This window comes from Palaemon carinicauda, chromosome 37 (assembly GCF_036898095.1).
Source record: "Palaemon carinicauda isolate YSFRI2023 chromosome 37, ASM3689809v2, whole genome shotgun sequence".
NCBI lineage: Eukaryota > Metazoa > Arthropoda > Malacostraca > Decapoda > Palaemonidae > Palaemon > Palaemon carinicauda.
In genome coordinates this window covers 47,527,676-47,540,328 of record NC_090761.1, presented here as the reverse complement: position 1 = coordinate 47,540,328, position 12,653 = coordinate 47,527,676, and the positions used below count along the sequence as shown (strand labels likewise).

Here is a 12,653-nt window from a genome sequence, read left to right as displayed (position 1 = left end):
TATGACCGAGGCCCTTTGCGTCAATAGGCATAGGAGGATATCTTAGGGTAGTCGTTCCAGGGTTAGAACCCCGTGATACCTGACAATCTCTTGTAATATCACTCACCTTATAAGGTGTGTGTATAATACTGGGGTGTGATAAATCACAACCAGAGGTCTCGCACCATTTAGATATCTCCTCTCAATATCACTCCTCTTATAGCACATAAGAGGAGTGATATTGAGAGGAGATATCTAAATGGTGCGAGACCTCTGGTTGTGATTTATCACACCCCAGTATTATACACACACCTAATAAGGTGAGCGAGCTGGGTTCAACCTAGCATTCCTATACAAATTTTTCTCTGGTAATTTAATAGCAGTTTTTACCTTAGAAATGATGTAAAAGGAGCATTTCATGGAGCGGCACAGGTAGAGCCCAGAAAATTGTCTTTAACAACACTGGTCAGAGAAGTATTGTTGGAGGAATCCTTTTTATTGTCGAGGTTGTCTACAAAGCTTTCCTTATTTAAACAAGCAGAAGTCGTCAACGGTGTCTGGTGTTCGCCATTTGATCCAGGGGTACGGGGAATATTAAGTTTACTCATTTTTTGGGGGGGAGGGAAGGGGTCATAATGAAAAAAAAACAATGGAAAAAAATAAAGTTTAAGGGAGAGAAAATATTAAGACTGTCCGAAATTCCAAAGAAAAGACAGTTAGCCTTTCCTGGAATTAATTTCTCCACCAATGACACCTGCGAAAGCTGCTTACCGAATGTCCACTCCCTACCCTCCCACAAAAGGATGGTACCACTATGATTAGAGTGGCTCAAGTGTATGCCAAACCTGCTTGCTGGGACAGAACATTTCAAGAATACAATCATCCCCACTCTAATCATAGAGGCAGGCAAACTGGACAGAATGCAGTGTGTCTTATCTCTATGAAACCGCCAACCCCTGGAATCCGAAGGCCAAATTTTCCTACGAGATATTTTCGCGTGCCAGTATGGGAATACTGACACTCCTAGGTGTCCAAACATTTTCGGGCAATTGGTAAGATCACCACAGCTCCCACAATTGATTTTGAAATAAAAACCGATCCTGTATACAATGTCCCCTCTAAAAAACCTGGACAGTGAAATGGGTAAGAGTCTTGACAGCAAGGTTGGAAACAGCTGATAATTATGAAGGAGGAATAAGCAATAAAAAGTAATATTAAAAGAAAAATTTAGTCAAACTGAGGAAAAGAAATTCCCCAGTTCGAGACCCCTCTTGTCCGTCACAAGCCTTCAGCACGGGAACGATATGCCGTGCTGAAGCCCGATGACTTCATCAAGGCATTCTCTCGTTAAGAGGGTTGTAGCACATTGAGATCGTGAGTTCTAACGGCTCTCGTGTCCACGTATCCTACCTAACTTATCCTTCGAGACAAGGTTAACTGTTCGGGGAAGGATAACCATGCTTTGTTTTTAACATCCCTGATTAATACACTGAATATTTGCACCGAGGTTAAAACTCCATTAATTCCACTATGGTCAAATTTCTTTGGTGTATCACTTGCAGAAATTTTAAGCCATACTTATAGAGTACCTGCAATAAGATATGTTTTCCCATGGCGGGCAGACGCCAAGTGAGTGCCAGTTGCAGAGAGCAACCGAGTCAAGTCTGTATCTGAGGACGCATTAAACTACATGTCTCTACCATCGTGTGTCTCTTGTCCTACCTTGACATCTAATATAGCGCAGTGATTCTCAAGGACCAACGTGACCCTCACCATGCCCTTCCAGCGCCGCTCAATGCAGTCCACCCCAAGGGCCGCACGCCCCGTCGTCCCCCGTGGACTTGTCCCTGCCATGCAAGAAGCCAGGCAAGCCATGGCGACACATCGACAAATGATCAACGTTCTCCGTGACCGGCTTACGACATATGCTACCCCTGCACCTCGTGTCCCCGCGTCTGCAGCCCCAGAGAAGTGCGAAATTGAGCTGAAGCCCGCCGCATTCAGGTCCTGGAGGAGGTCGATGGAATGCTGGATCGAACGGTGCAGACTACAGCCCCACGAGGTCGTCCACCACATCAGGCTATACTGCACACCCCCTCTGCAACGGGCGCTGGACGCCAGATTCACATCACAGGAATGGAGCAACCTCACCGCTACGGAAGCCATGGACTTTATTCGCGATATTGTGTTGCGTTCTACAAACCGTGCTGTGTTATGGTCGGAGTTTTTTAACGCGGTACAAGGCCCAGGAGAAAGTGTCAGTGATTACTTTTTAAAGTGTTCTCAAAAGGCCACCGATTGCAATTTCCAGTGCCCTCAGTGTCAGTGTAATCTGGCTGAATATATGTTATTACCCAAGTTAATGGTGGGTCTAAGCGATGAGGCTATGCGTCGCCATGTATACCAGTGTAGCAATGACATCAATAGTGTTAGTGCCCTTAGGGCCAGGTGCTGTGCCTACGAGGCGGCCCGCGTCGACGCTGCTGCGCGCCAATGCAACTGGAGGGAATCTGCTTGTGCAGCTGGCAGCGAAACACCCGAGGCAGGTCATCCGAGTGCAACCGTCGCTGGCACAGGTAGGGGTCCCCCACCCCCTCCCTGCGGGAACTGCGGTGGGCGCCATGCCTCTGCTAGAGCTTCATGCCCCGCTAAATCCGTCATATGCAACGGGTGCCACAAGCAGGGCCACTACTACAGATGCTGCAGGAAGTCACAGGCAAAATCGGCAGGATCCCCGACAGATGTGTCTAGTGTTACGTCTAGCGCTGTGCTTGTTGCAGGCGCCAACCTCGCCCGCCACCCAGTAGTGGAGGTGACAGTCGTTCACAACGATACAGGAGTACGAGTGCCAGTCACCGCCGTGGCGGACACTGGGGCACAGGTATGTGTGGCTGGGCCCTCCTTGCAATCGCACCTCCAAGTCCGCCCAGCAGCTCTTACACCCCGGGCTGGTTTGCGGGATGTGGCAAACCTCCCCCTGAAGTGCCTTGAATCTGCCGTGTGCCACGTCACCCTGCAAGGTCGCACCACGGAGCAGGACGTGTACTTCGTGCAGTCGGCAAAGCACCTCTTCCTATCTTTGGACGCTTGCAAGGATTTAACGCTGATACCCAAGGAGTTCCCCCATCCCTCCCCCGCGGTGGCACACACGAGCCTGTTCGATGGCACAACCAGACGGGCCGCCCAGGTACCACCCCGACCTGCCGAGGTGCCCATGCCGCCCCAGGAGGAACATGCGGCCAGGTTGGAAGCCTGGCTCCTGCAACATTTCGCTACGACGACATTCAACACGGCCAGGAAGCCACTGCCAGTGATGCAGGGGAAACCGCACCGTATCCACCTGCTCCCAGGAACTACGCCTTACGCATGCCATACCCCAGCATCAGTGCCGAAACACTGGGAAGAGGAAGTGAAGGCCCAGCTCGAAGAAGATATCGCCCGTGGCGTCATAGAACCGGTACCCGCTGGGCAGCCAACCGAATGGTGCGCCCGTATGGTGGTCGTCGCCAAGAAGTCAGGACAGCCACGCCGTACAGTCGACTATCAGCGCCTCAACGCATCTTGCCTACGGGAGACACATCACACCCCCGCCCCATTCGACATGGTGTCCGGGGTTCCTAAGCACACGTTCAAGACCGTGGCGGACGAGTACTGGGGATACCACCAGGTGGAGTTAGACGGAAAAAGTCGCGATCTAACCACATTCATTACCCCCTGGGAAAGGTTTCGTTACCGTCGTACACCCATGGGGCACTGCTCTGCCGGCGATGCGTATACTAGACGATTTGACGACGCCATCCAGGACATCCAGAGGAAATACAAGTGCGTAGACGACACCTTACTCTACGACGACAACATCGAAGGGGCCTTCTGGCATGCCTACGACTTCCTCGAAACATGCGCAACCAAGGGTATTACGCTTAAGCCGGAGAAATTCCAATTCGCAAGAAGGGAGGTAGACTTCGTGGGCTTCAACCTGGGCTGGGAGGCCTACAAGCCAACAGAGGAACGTTTGGCGGCCATCAAGAACTTCCCGATGCCACGTCAGCCCTCTATCACCGACATAAGGGCTTGGTACGGATTTGTCAACCAGCTGGCGCCATTCCTCGCAACAGCCCCTATCATGAACCCGTTCAGGGAGCTCCTCAAAAAACCAACTGAGAAGGCAGTGTACTGGGACGAGGCACTCCGCACCAAATTTCATCACGCCCAAGACATGATATGCCAGTTAGCGAAGGACGGACTGGCCTGCTACGACAGGAGCCGCCCCACAGCAGCGATCACCGACTGGAGCAAAGAAGGCATAGGGTTTGTAATCCTTCAACAGTACTGCTCATGCAGCTTCGCCAATACGCCCTTTTGCTGCATGGGTGGGTGGCGCCTGGCACTATGCGGCAGCCGCCATCTCATCGCCGCTGAAGCTGGCTACGCTGCTGTGGAGGGGGAGGCCCTTGCGGTAGCCTGGTGTCTCCAGAAGGCGAGGCTGTTCTTGCTGGGGTGCCCCAACCTCACCGTTGTGACGGACCACCGCCCGTTAACCAAGTTACTGGGGGATCGTGCCCATACGGAAATCTCGAACCCCCGCCTCTTCAGGCTGAAGGAGAGAACTCTGCAGTACCGATTCAGGGTCAAGTACCTGCCGGGGAAGCGTAACAGCGCGGCGGACTTCCTGTCCCGATACCCCGCCTTAAAAGCCGATCCCAGCACCTACGACATGGACCTCGACGAAGACCTCACCGACACCATGGCGGCCGCCGTCGTGGCAGCAGTGGAGCACGACAGCTGTGACGTGGACGAGGCGAGAGTTAGGCACGCCGCTGTCATCGACCCCGTGTACCAGCTGCTCATGGCCAGGGTCCTGGCCGGGGACTGGGCCGATAGGAAGTCCCAGGAAGTTGCGTGCCTTCGGCCCTTCTACAGTGTCAGGAGAGGCTGGCCGTTATCCAAGACTTGGTGACATACGTTCGAACAGGGCAACGTTCGCCTAGTTATCCCGGAGCCCCTCCGTCAGCAGGTGGCTGCCAACCTACACGCGGGGCACCAAGGCCTGGACTCTATGCAACGACGAGCGCGCCAGACGGTGTACTGGCCTGGACTCGAGGGGGACCTGCAGTATCACCGATCCTCGTGTGAAGAATGCGATGTACACGCACCATCTCAGGCCGCGGAGGAACTCATTATCACGCCGCCCCCAGAGTACCCCTTCCAGATGACGGTTGCAGATATGTTCCAGCACGACGGACACTCGTACATGGCCTACGCAGACAGGCTCACAGGGTGGCTGGAGCTGGCCCACTTCCCCCACGGAACCTCCTCCTCCCACATCAAGACTCAGCTACGTCGCTACTTCGCCAGATGGGGGGCCCCGGAGCAAATTTCCACGGACGGTGGCACCAATCTGGCAAGTGAGGAAATGGGGGAATTTTTCAAGTTATGGGGCTTGTCTGTGCGTCTATCATCCGCCCAGTACCCGCAGTCCAATGGCAGGGCAGAGGCCGCAGTCAAGATCGGGAAGCGGATAATAATGGCGAACACGGGCAGCAGTGGCACCCTTGACACGGACAAGTCCTCTATGGCTATCCTGCAGTACCTCAACACCCCCCTCCGCGGAATAAACAAGTCACCCGCCCAGATGGCAGCGGGCAGGCAGCTCCGAGATGGCGTACCTACGGCTCGCTGGCACCTCACGGTAGACAAACACTGGGGGGGGCAACCTTACGGCAGAGAGAACGTCAGATGGCTGACAGTGGTGCCGCCCTCACCAGGACCGGACCGTCCAGAAAGCTTCCAGCCATCAACCCGGGATCCCAAGTACGAGTGCAAAATCAGGCCACTAAGCTGTGGGACCGCACCGGTACCGTGGCGGAAACGCTCCCATACCGACAGTACCTAGTCAAACTAGACGGCAGCGGGCGCCTCTCCCTCCGTAACAGGAAGCACCTGCATCTCACATCGAGGCCACACCTGCTACGCATCCAGCCACGCCCACGCCCGAGCAGCTACCAGGCAGTCACCCTACGCCCAGCCCACATGCAGCACGGGAGCCACGCCCATCACGGCGCACTAGAAGGCCTGCGTGGATGGATGACTACATGTGATCATCGTACATTACAGCGGCACCTGCATATATTTTTTTTCTTTTATTGCCTTTACTTTTCATATTATTTTATGAACATGTATTACCTGCACATTGTGTTTTGCATTCCTGACAGCTATGTACCTGTCTTCCTATTCTCGCACATGAACCCAATTTAATCCATGTATATCCATGCATTATTTTTTTATCATTGCCTCTCCATGTATACCCATGTATTAATCTCGGGGGGGGGGATGATAGAGTACATGCAATAAGATATGTTTTCCCATGGCGGGCAGGCGCCAAGTGAGTGTGCCAGTTGCAGAGAGCAACCGAGTCAGTCTGTATGAGGACGCATTAAACTACATGTCTCTACCATCGTGTCTCTCTTGTCCTACCTTGACATCTAATACATTTGAAACATTTTAACTGAAAATGCAATCATTAACAAATCCCAAGCAGCAGTCAAAATTTGCATCTCAAATACTTTCCAGAGTACTTGTTCTTTCAGAATTAAATTTTGAGCAATTATAAAAGATGAGCTTCACTTACAAATTGCTATAAGAAAATAGATAATTAGAAATTAGCTGCTGATCAAACTGGCAACTTCTTTGAAAGCTAATCAAAATAATTACCTTTGACTTGTCCTCCGAGAATAACATCTTTACTCTTCTACAGTGAATCATCGGCGTTTTCTGCTAGATTTACTTAGGCTACAAGTTCAGGTCACATCTGCAAAAGAAATTTGAGTAAATATTGGGTTTTGAATACTTTAGATTTTGTAGACTACCATCAGTTTTTAAATGATCAAAGTTAAGGATCAGTATCTAAACCTGCTAAAACCATTTACTGACCTATTGTACATCATACTTCGAAAACTCAGTCTAGTATTTAATCCAGGAGTTACATGAGCAAGGATTATCACCATCTGCTACTTTTGACTTATTAACTTAAACTCAAAATTCCTTACTGATTAAGTAAGCAATGATAGACTTTTGAGACTAAAGTGTTATACCATTTTCTCAAAATTTCTGCTGCCGAGTAATTTATTAAGACATTTGCAGTCATCAGCCCAAAATAAGAGTCTAGTACACAACAGAACAGTGCCCAACTCCATCGTTACAGGCTAAATAACCATTCCCTGTAGGGATCCAAAACACCTACAGCTAAATCACACTGTAAAGGAAGATGGTACTCAACTTAAATGGCGAAGCCATTATTTTAGGACACTCCTAAAAAACTGAAAAAGGGCGCACAAAAAGAACAAGTACGTAAGCAGGAAGAGGCTGCGAACAAAGGATAAAGCCCTCAGGTACGTAAGGGGGTACCATGGGGGGAGAGGATATGCAACTGCTGCTCACCTTTCCTTCCCCCTAGTTTCCTCGACTGGGTTAAGTCTTAAGGGTGCAGATACCTATGGTTATCTATGGATACGGCCCTGATCATACAAGATATCTTAGGGTAGTCGTTCCAGGGGTTAGAACCCCGTGATACCTGACAATCTCTTGTAATATCACTCACAGAAATATTACAGTAGGAAGCGGCCAAAGGGAACTTCTATCAGGACAACATGGCTATCTCACCCAAAAATAGATTTTTCCTACGTCAAAATCTATTTTTATAAAATAACTATTCCCTCATAAGACTTGTCCTGTTACATTGTGCCCCATCTCCCCTTTTCATTGTTATTTTTTTTTTTCAACAAATTGGCCACTAGTAATCAAAACTCAAAAATTATCTTAAATATCTACAACCATATAGATGGTCCCTTTTCTGCAGACCTGTGCTGACAAGTATCTTAAGGTTGCCAATCTAATTAATGTTTTTTAACTACAGAATGTCAGTAATGTTCATTAGAATCTTTTTCAACTTAGAAACGTACCATATTCTTATGAGGGAAAGAAAGCACTTGCCCTGGTAAAAGTGAAGAGAATGGACAGCAAGTGGAAAAGCAGGTCATGTAGGACCACCACCTTGGGACCACCTACAAGGCACCGCACAACGTACACTGATGGTACTACTACTAACATCAGTAAATAGCATTAACAAAAATCTTGTGTTAATTTTTTTCAAATCAAAATTTGTTATTCTAGCTTGGATCACTGTTTCGCAAAGCATTCAGAGCATTGCTATACTGTATTTCCTTTGATAAAACTACCTCATACATCGCCATTTCATAGAAATTTACTAGGCAAGATGGGCCACATCTGTAGCACTTTAAACAAACCAAGACTTCTGGTGACAATGCTATTTTCCTCTATTGCCAAAAAATTTACTTTTGAGAAGGCTGGACTAAGGAAAATTAAGACTATCAATGTATGGGAGTCACATTGCTCAGAGAAGTTCAAGTAGGATATAACCCAATTTGCATATTGTAACTAAAAACTCCTTAGTTATAGATTGTGGTTCACATCAACAAAACCGCCACACAAAGCATTTTAGAAAAAATAATTAACTAAAATTATGAAATTCACAAAAGCCTTCATAAATTACAAAAAAAAAAAAATTAAAGCCTACCTCAACGGTTAACTACACCCCAAAAACGAAAAGTTCACAAAGGCCCACCCCAAAAACAAAAAGTTCACAAAGGCCCACCTCAAAATCTAACAGTTCGCAAAGGCCCACCTCAAGATCTAACAGTTCGCAAAGGCCCACCTCAAGATCTAACAGTTCGCAAAGGCCCACCTCAAGATCTAACAGTTCGCAAAGGCCCACCTCAAGATCTAACAGTTCGCAAAGGCCCACCTCAAGATCTAACAGTTCGCAAAGGCCCACCTCAAGATCTAACAGTTCGCAAAGGCCCACCTCAAGATCTAACAGTTCGCAAAGGCCCACCTCAAGATCTAACAGTTCGCAAAGGCCCACCTCAAGATCTAACAGTTCGCAAAGGCCCACCTCAAGATCTAACAGTTCGCAAAGGCCCACCTCAAGATCTAACAGTTCGCAAAGGCCCACCTCAAGATCTAACAGTTCGCAAAGGCCCACCTCAAGATCTAACAGTTCGCAAAGGCCCACCTCAAGATCTAACAGTTCGCAAAGGCCCACCTCAAGATCTAACAGTTCGCAAAGGCCCACCTCAAGATCTAACAGTTCGCAAAGGCCCACCTCAAGATCTAACAGTTCGCAAAGGCCCACCTCAAGATCTAACAGTTCGCAAAGGCCCACCTCAAGATCTAACAGTTCGCAAAGGCCCACCTCAAGATCTAACAGTTCGCAAAGGCCCACCTCAAGATCTAACAGTTCGCAAAGGCCCACCTCAAGATCTAACAGTTCGCAAAGGCCCACCTCAAGATCTAACAGTTCGCAAAGGCCCACCTCAAGATCTAACAGTTCGCAAAGGCCCACCTCAAGATCTAACAGTTCGCAAAGGCCCACCTCAAGAGTAACAGTTCGCAAAGGCCCACCTCAAGAGCTAACAGTTCGCAAAGGCCCACCTCAAGAGCTAACAGTTCACAAAGGCCCACCTCAAGATCTAACAGTTCGCAAAGGCCCACCTCAAGATCTAACAGTTCGCAAAGGCCCACCTCAAGATCTAACAGTTCGCAAAGGCCCACCTCAAGATCTAACAGTTCGCAAAGGCCCACCTCAAAATCTAACAGTTCGCAAAGGCCCACCTCAAAAACTAACAGTTCGCAAAGGCCCACCTCAAAAACTAACAGTTCGCAAAGGCCCACCTCAAAAACTAACAGTTCGCAAAGGCCCACCTCAAAAACTAACAGTTCGCAAAGGCCCACGTCAAAAACTAAAAATTCCCAAAAGCAAAACTAAAGCTTCGCAAAAGCAAAACTAAACCTTCGCAAAAGCAAAACTAAACCTTCGCAAAAGCAAAACTAAACCTTCGCAAAAGCAAAACTAAACCTTCGCAAAAGCAAAACTAAACCTTCGCAAAAGCAAAACTAAACCTTAGCAAAAGCAAAACTAAACCTTCGCAAAAGCAAAGCGAAAAATGCGCAAGAGCCGAACTCGAAACCGAAAAACGCGCAAGAGCCGAACTCGAAACCCAAAAACGCGCAAGAGCCGAACTCGAAACCCAAAAACGCGCTAGAGCCGAACTCGAAACCCAAAAACGCGCAAGAGCCGAACTCGAAACCCAAAAACGCGCAAGAGCCGAACTCGAAACCCAAAAACGCGCAAGAGCCGAACTCGAAACCCAAAAACGCGCAAGAGCCGAACTCGAAACCCAAAAACGCGCAAGAGCCGAACTCGAAACCCAAAAACGCGCAAGAGCCGAACTCGAAACCCAAAAACGCGCAAGAGCCGAACTCGAAACCCAAAAACGCGCAAGAGCCGAACTCGAAACCCAAAAACGCGCAAGAGCCGAACTCGAAACCCAAAAACGCGCAAGAGCCGAACTCGAAACCCAAAAACGCGCAAGAGCCGAACTCGAAACCCAAAAACGCGCAAGAGCCGAACTCAAAACCCAAAAACGCGCAAGAGCCGAACTCGAAAACCAAAAACGCGCAAGAGCCGAACTCAAAACCAAAAAACGCGCAAGAGCCGAACTCGAAAACCAAAAACGCGCAAGAGCCGAACTCAAAACCAAAAAACGCGCAAGAGCCGAACACGAAAACCAAAAACGCGCAAGAGCCGAACTCGAAAACCAAAAAACGCGCAAAAGCCGAACTCGAAAACCAAAAATGCGCAAAAGCCGAACTCGAAAACCAAAATTGCGCAAAAGCCGAACTCAAACTAAAATTGCGCAAAAGCCGAACTTAAACTAAAATTGCGCAAAAGCCGAACTCAAAATCTAAAAGTTCACAAAAGCCTACCTCAAAATCTAAGTAAACTTACAAATTCACAAGAAACTACCGCATCAAAAACTAACTAAATCTTATCAAATTCACAAAAGCCTACCTCAAATTTAAACTATTCACTAAAGCCTACCTTAATTAACTAGCCTACCTCAAATTTAAACTATTCACTAAAGCCTACCTTAATTAACTAGCCTACCTCAAAAATCAACCATGAAATCCACAAAATCCTGACTTAACTGGACTTTGATAATAAAGTTCACAAAAGTCTGCCTTAAAAATAACTTAAAATTAACAAAAACCTACTCTAAACAACCTTGAAATTCGCAAATGCCTACCACACTGAAACCTCAAATCCAAAAGTACCTCAAAGACAAAAATTCATAAAACCCTACCTAGAATAAAAAAACCAACCAAAACAATTTACTAAAGTCTACCTATAATAATGTAAACCAACAAACTTTAAATTCACAAAAGCCTACCTTAAATTAGAAGCTAATTTGAAAAATTCACATAAGCCTACCTCAAACAAACTGGAAGCTAATTTTAAAAATTCACAATCATACCTAAAAAATTAAAAACTTTACCAAAACTTCTGAAATTCACAAAAGCCTACTTAAATCATTAAAAAATATAAAAAAATCTAACTAAAGCAAAACCTAATTAACAAAAATTCGAAAAAGCATACCTAAAACATTAAATAGCAAATTAGAATTCACAAAAGGCTACCTCAAACACATTAAAAACAAAACTAAGTTTACTAACGCCTACATAAAACAAAAGCTAAAACCTAAAATAAACTACAGCATACGTAAACCCAAATTAAAAGAACTTTGGATGCACTAAAGCACACCTTCATAAAAAAAAAAACTCGATTTTCGCAAAAAACCTGACAAACTTGGCCTTTTTCTATAGAAAATGGTAGTTTTTTCCCTACTATGAGATTCAGGGCCTCTGTAACACGGTTTTTTGGACTTTGCTCCTTATCAAAGCATCGGATGTAGCTGAAAGTTGACATATGTATATTTTACAACCACACACAAATTTTGTCAGCATTATCAATAACCTAAACCCGATAGTTTTAATTTTTATAGAGTAAAAATGATCTAGCCGACGCCATAGCCAGTGATAACGAGCCAAGAGTCGAAAACATTCATTACGTAAGCATTGTAAACAGCTTTGGACAAAATTTTGCCCCGCCCATCCACCAGACACCCATTCACCTTCTTCCATAGGCTCTGAAACCCAAAACAGTCAAGAATGGCTAACAGGATTTGGAATTGGCCCCGTTATTGCAAAACTGCATTTGTCTTACGACTTGCAACTTTATACAGTCAAGAGAAAGCCCGTGGCCATATTTACTATAGCCTGAATAGGTAATTATTCAGTTTCTAGTTTAAATCCAATGTTTATAGTCTGATTTGTATTTAGCGTAACATGATTATAATACTTGTAATGTCATTCAGGCTTTTGAACATTTCCATTAACTATTCACTATGCCATCAAAAGAGAGAGAGAGAGAGAGAGAGAGAGAGAGAGAGAGAGAGAGAGAGAGAGAGAGAGAGAGAGAGAGAGAGATTGTATGTAAACAGTCTTTATAAAACTATTTTTGTTAAAATAAGATTTTTGTGCTAAACTCTCCATCAGACCAACGGATCATCCGATATATATTTTTTTTCTTCTTAGTCCGTACGACCGTGTTGGCTATGTTTTGGGCATGACTGCATTTTGTAAATAATCATGAATAGTTTTAGGAGTTTTATTTGTACATCTAATGGGAATTTATAGAAGTAAAGTGAACATAATTCATTTATCTTTTAAAATATTTACTACATGTAGCAAAACAA

The 12,653-nt window shown here is 46.4% G+C and overlaps 1 protein-coding gene across 8 annotated transcripts in view; it reads right to left on the bottom strand.

Annotated features, from left to right (window-relative positions):
- The window catches only part of LOC137629630 (uncharacterized), a 110,776-nt gene that overhangs the window by 96,543 nt on the left and 1,580 nt on the right, over positions 1-12,653 (bottom strand). For 7 of the 8 annotated variants that reach the window (XR_011041558.1, XR_011041560.1, XR_011041559.1 and 4 more), the window contains exon 2: positions 6,691-6,787. The exons of the other annotated variant lie outside the window; for it this stretch is intronic. The gene's annotated coding sequence lies outside the window, so the exon portion shown is untranslated. The remainder of the gene's footprint in view (positions 1-6,690; positions 6,788-12,653) is intronic. 8 annotated transcript variants of the gene reach the window in all.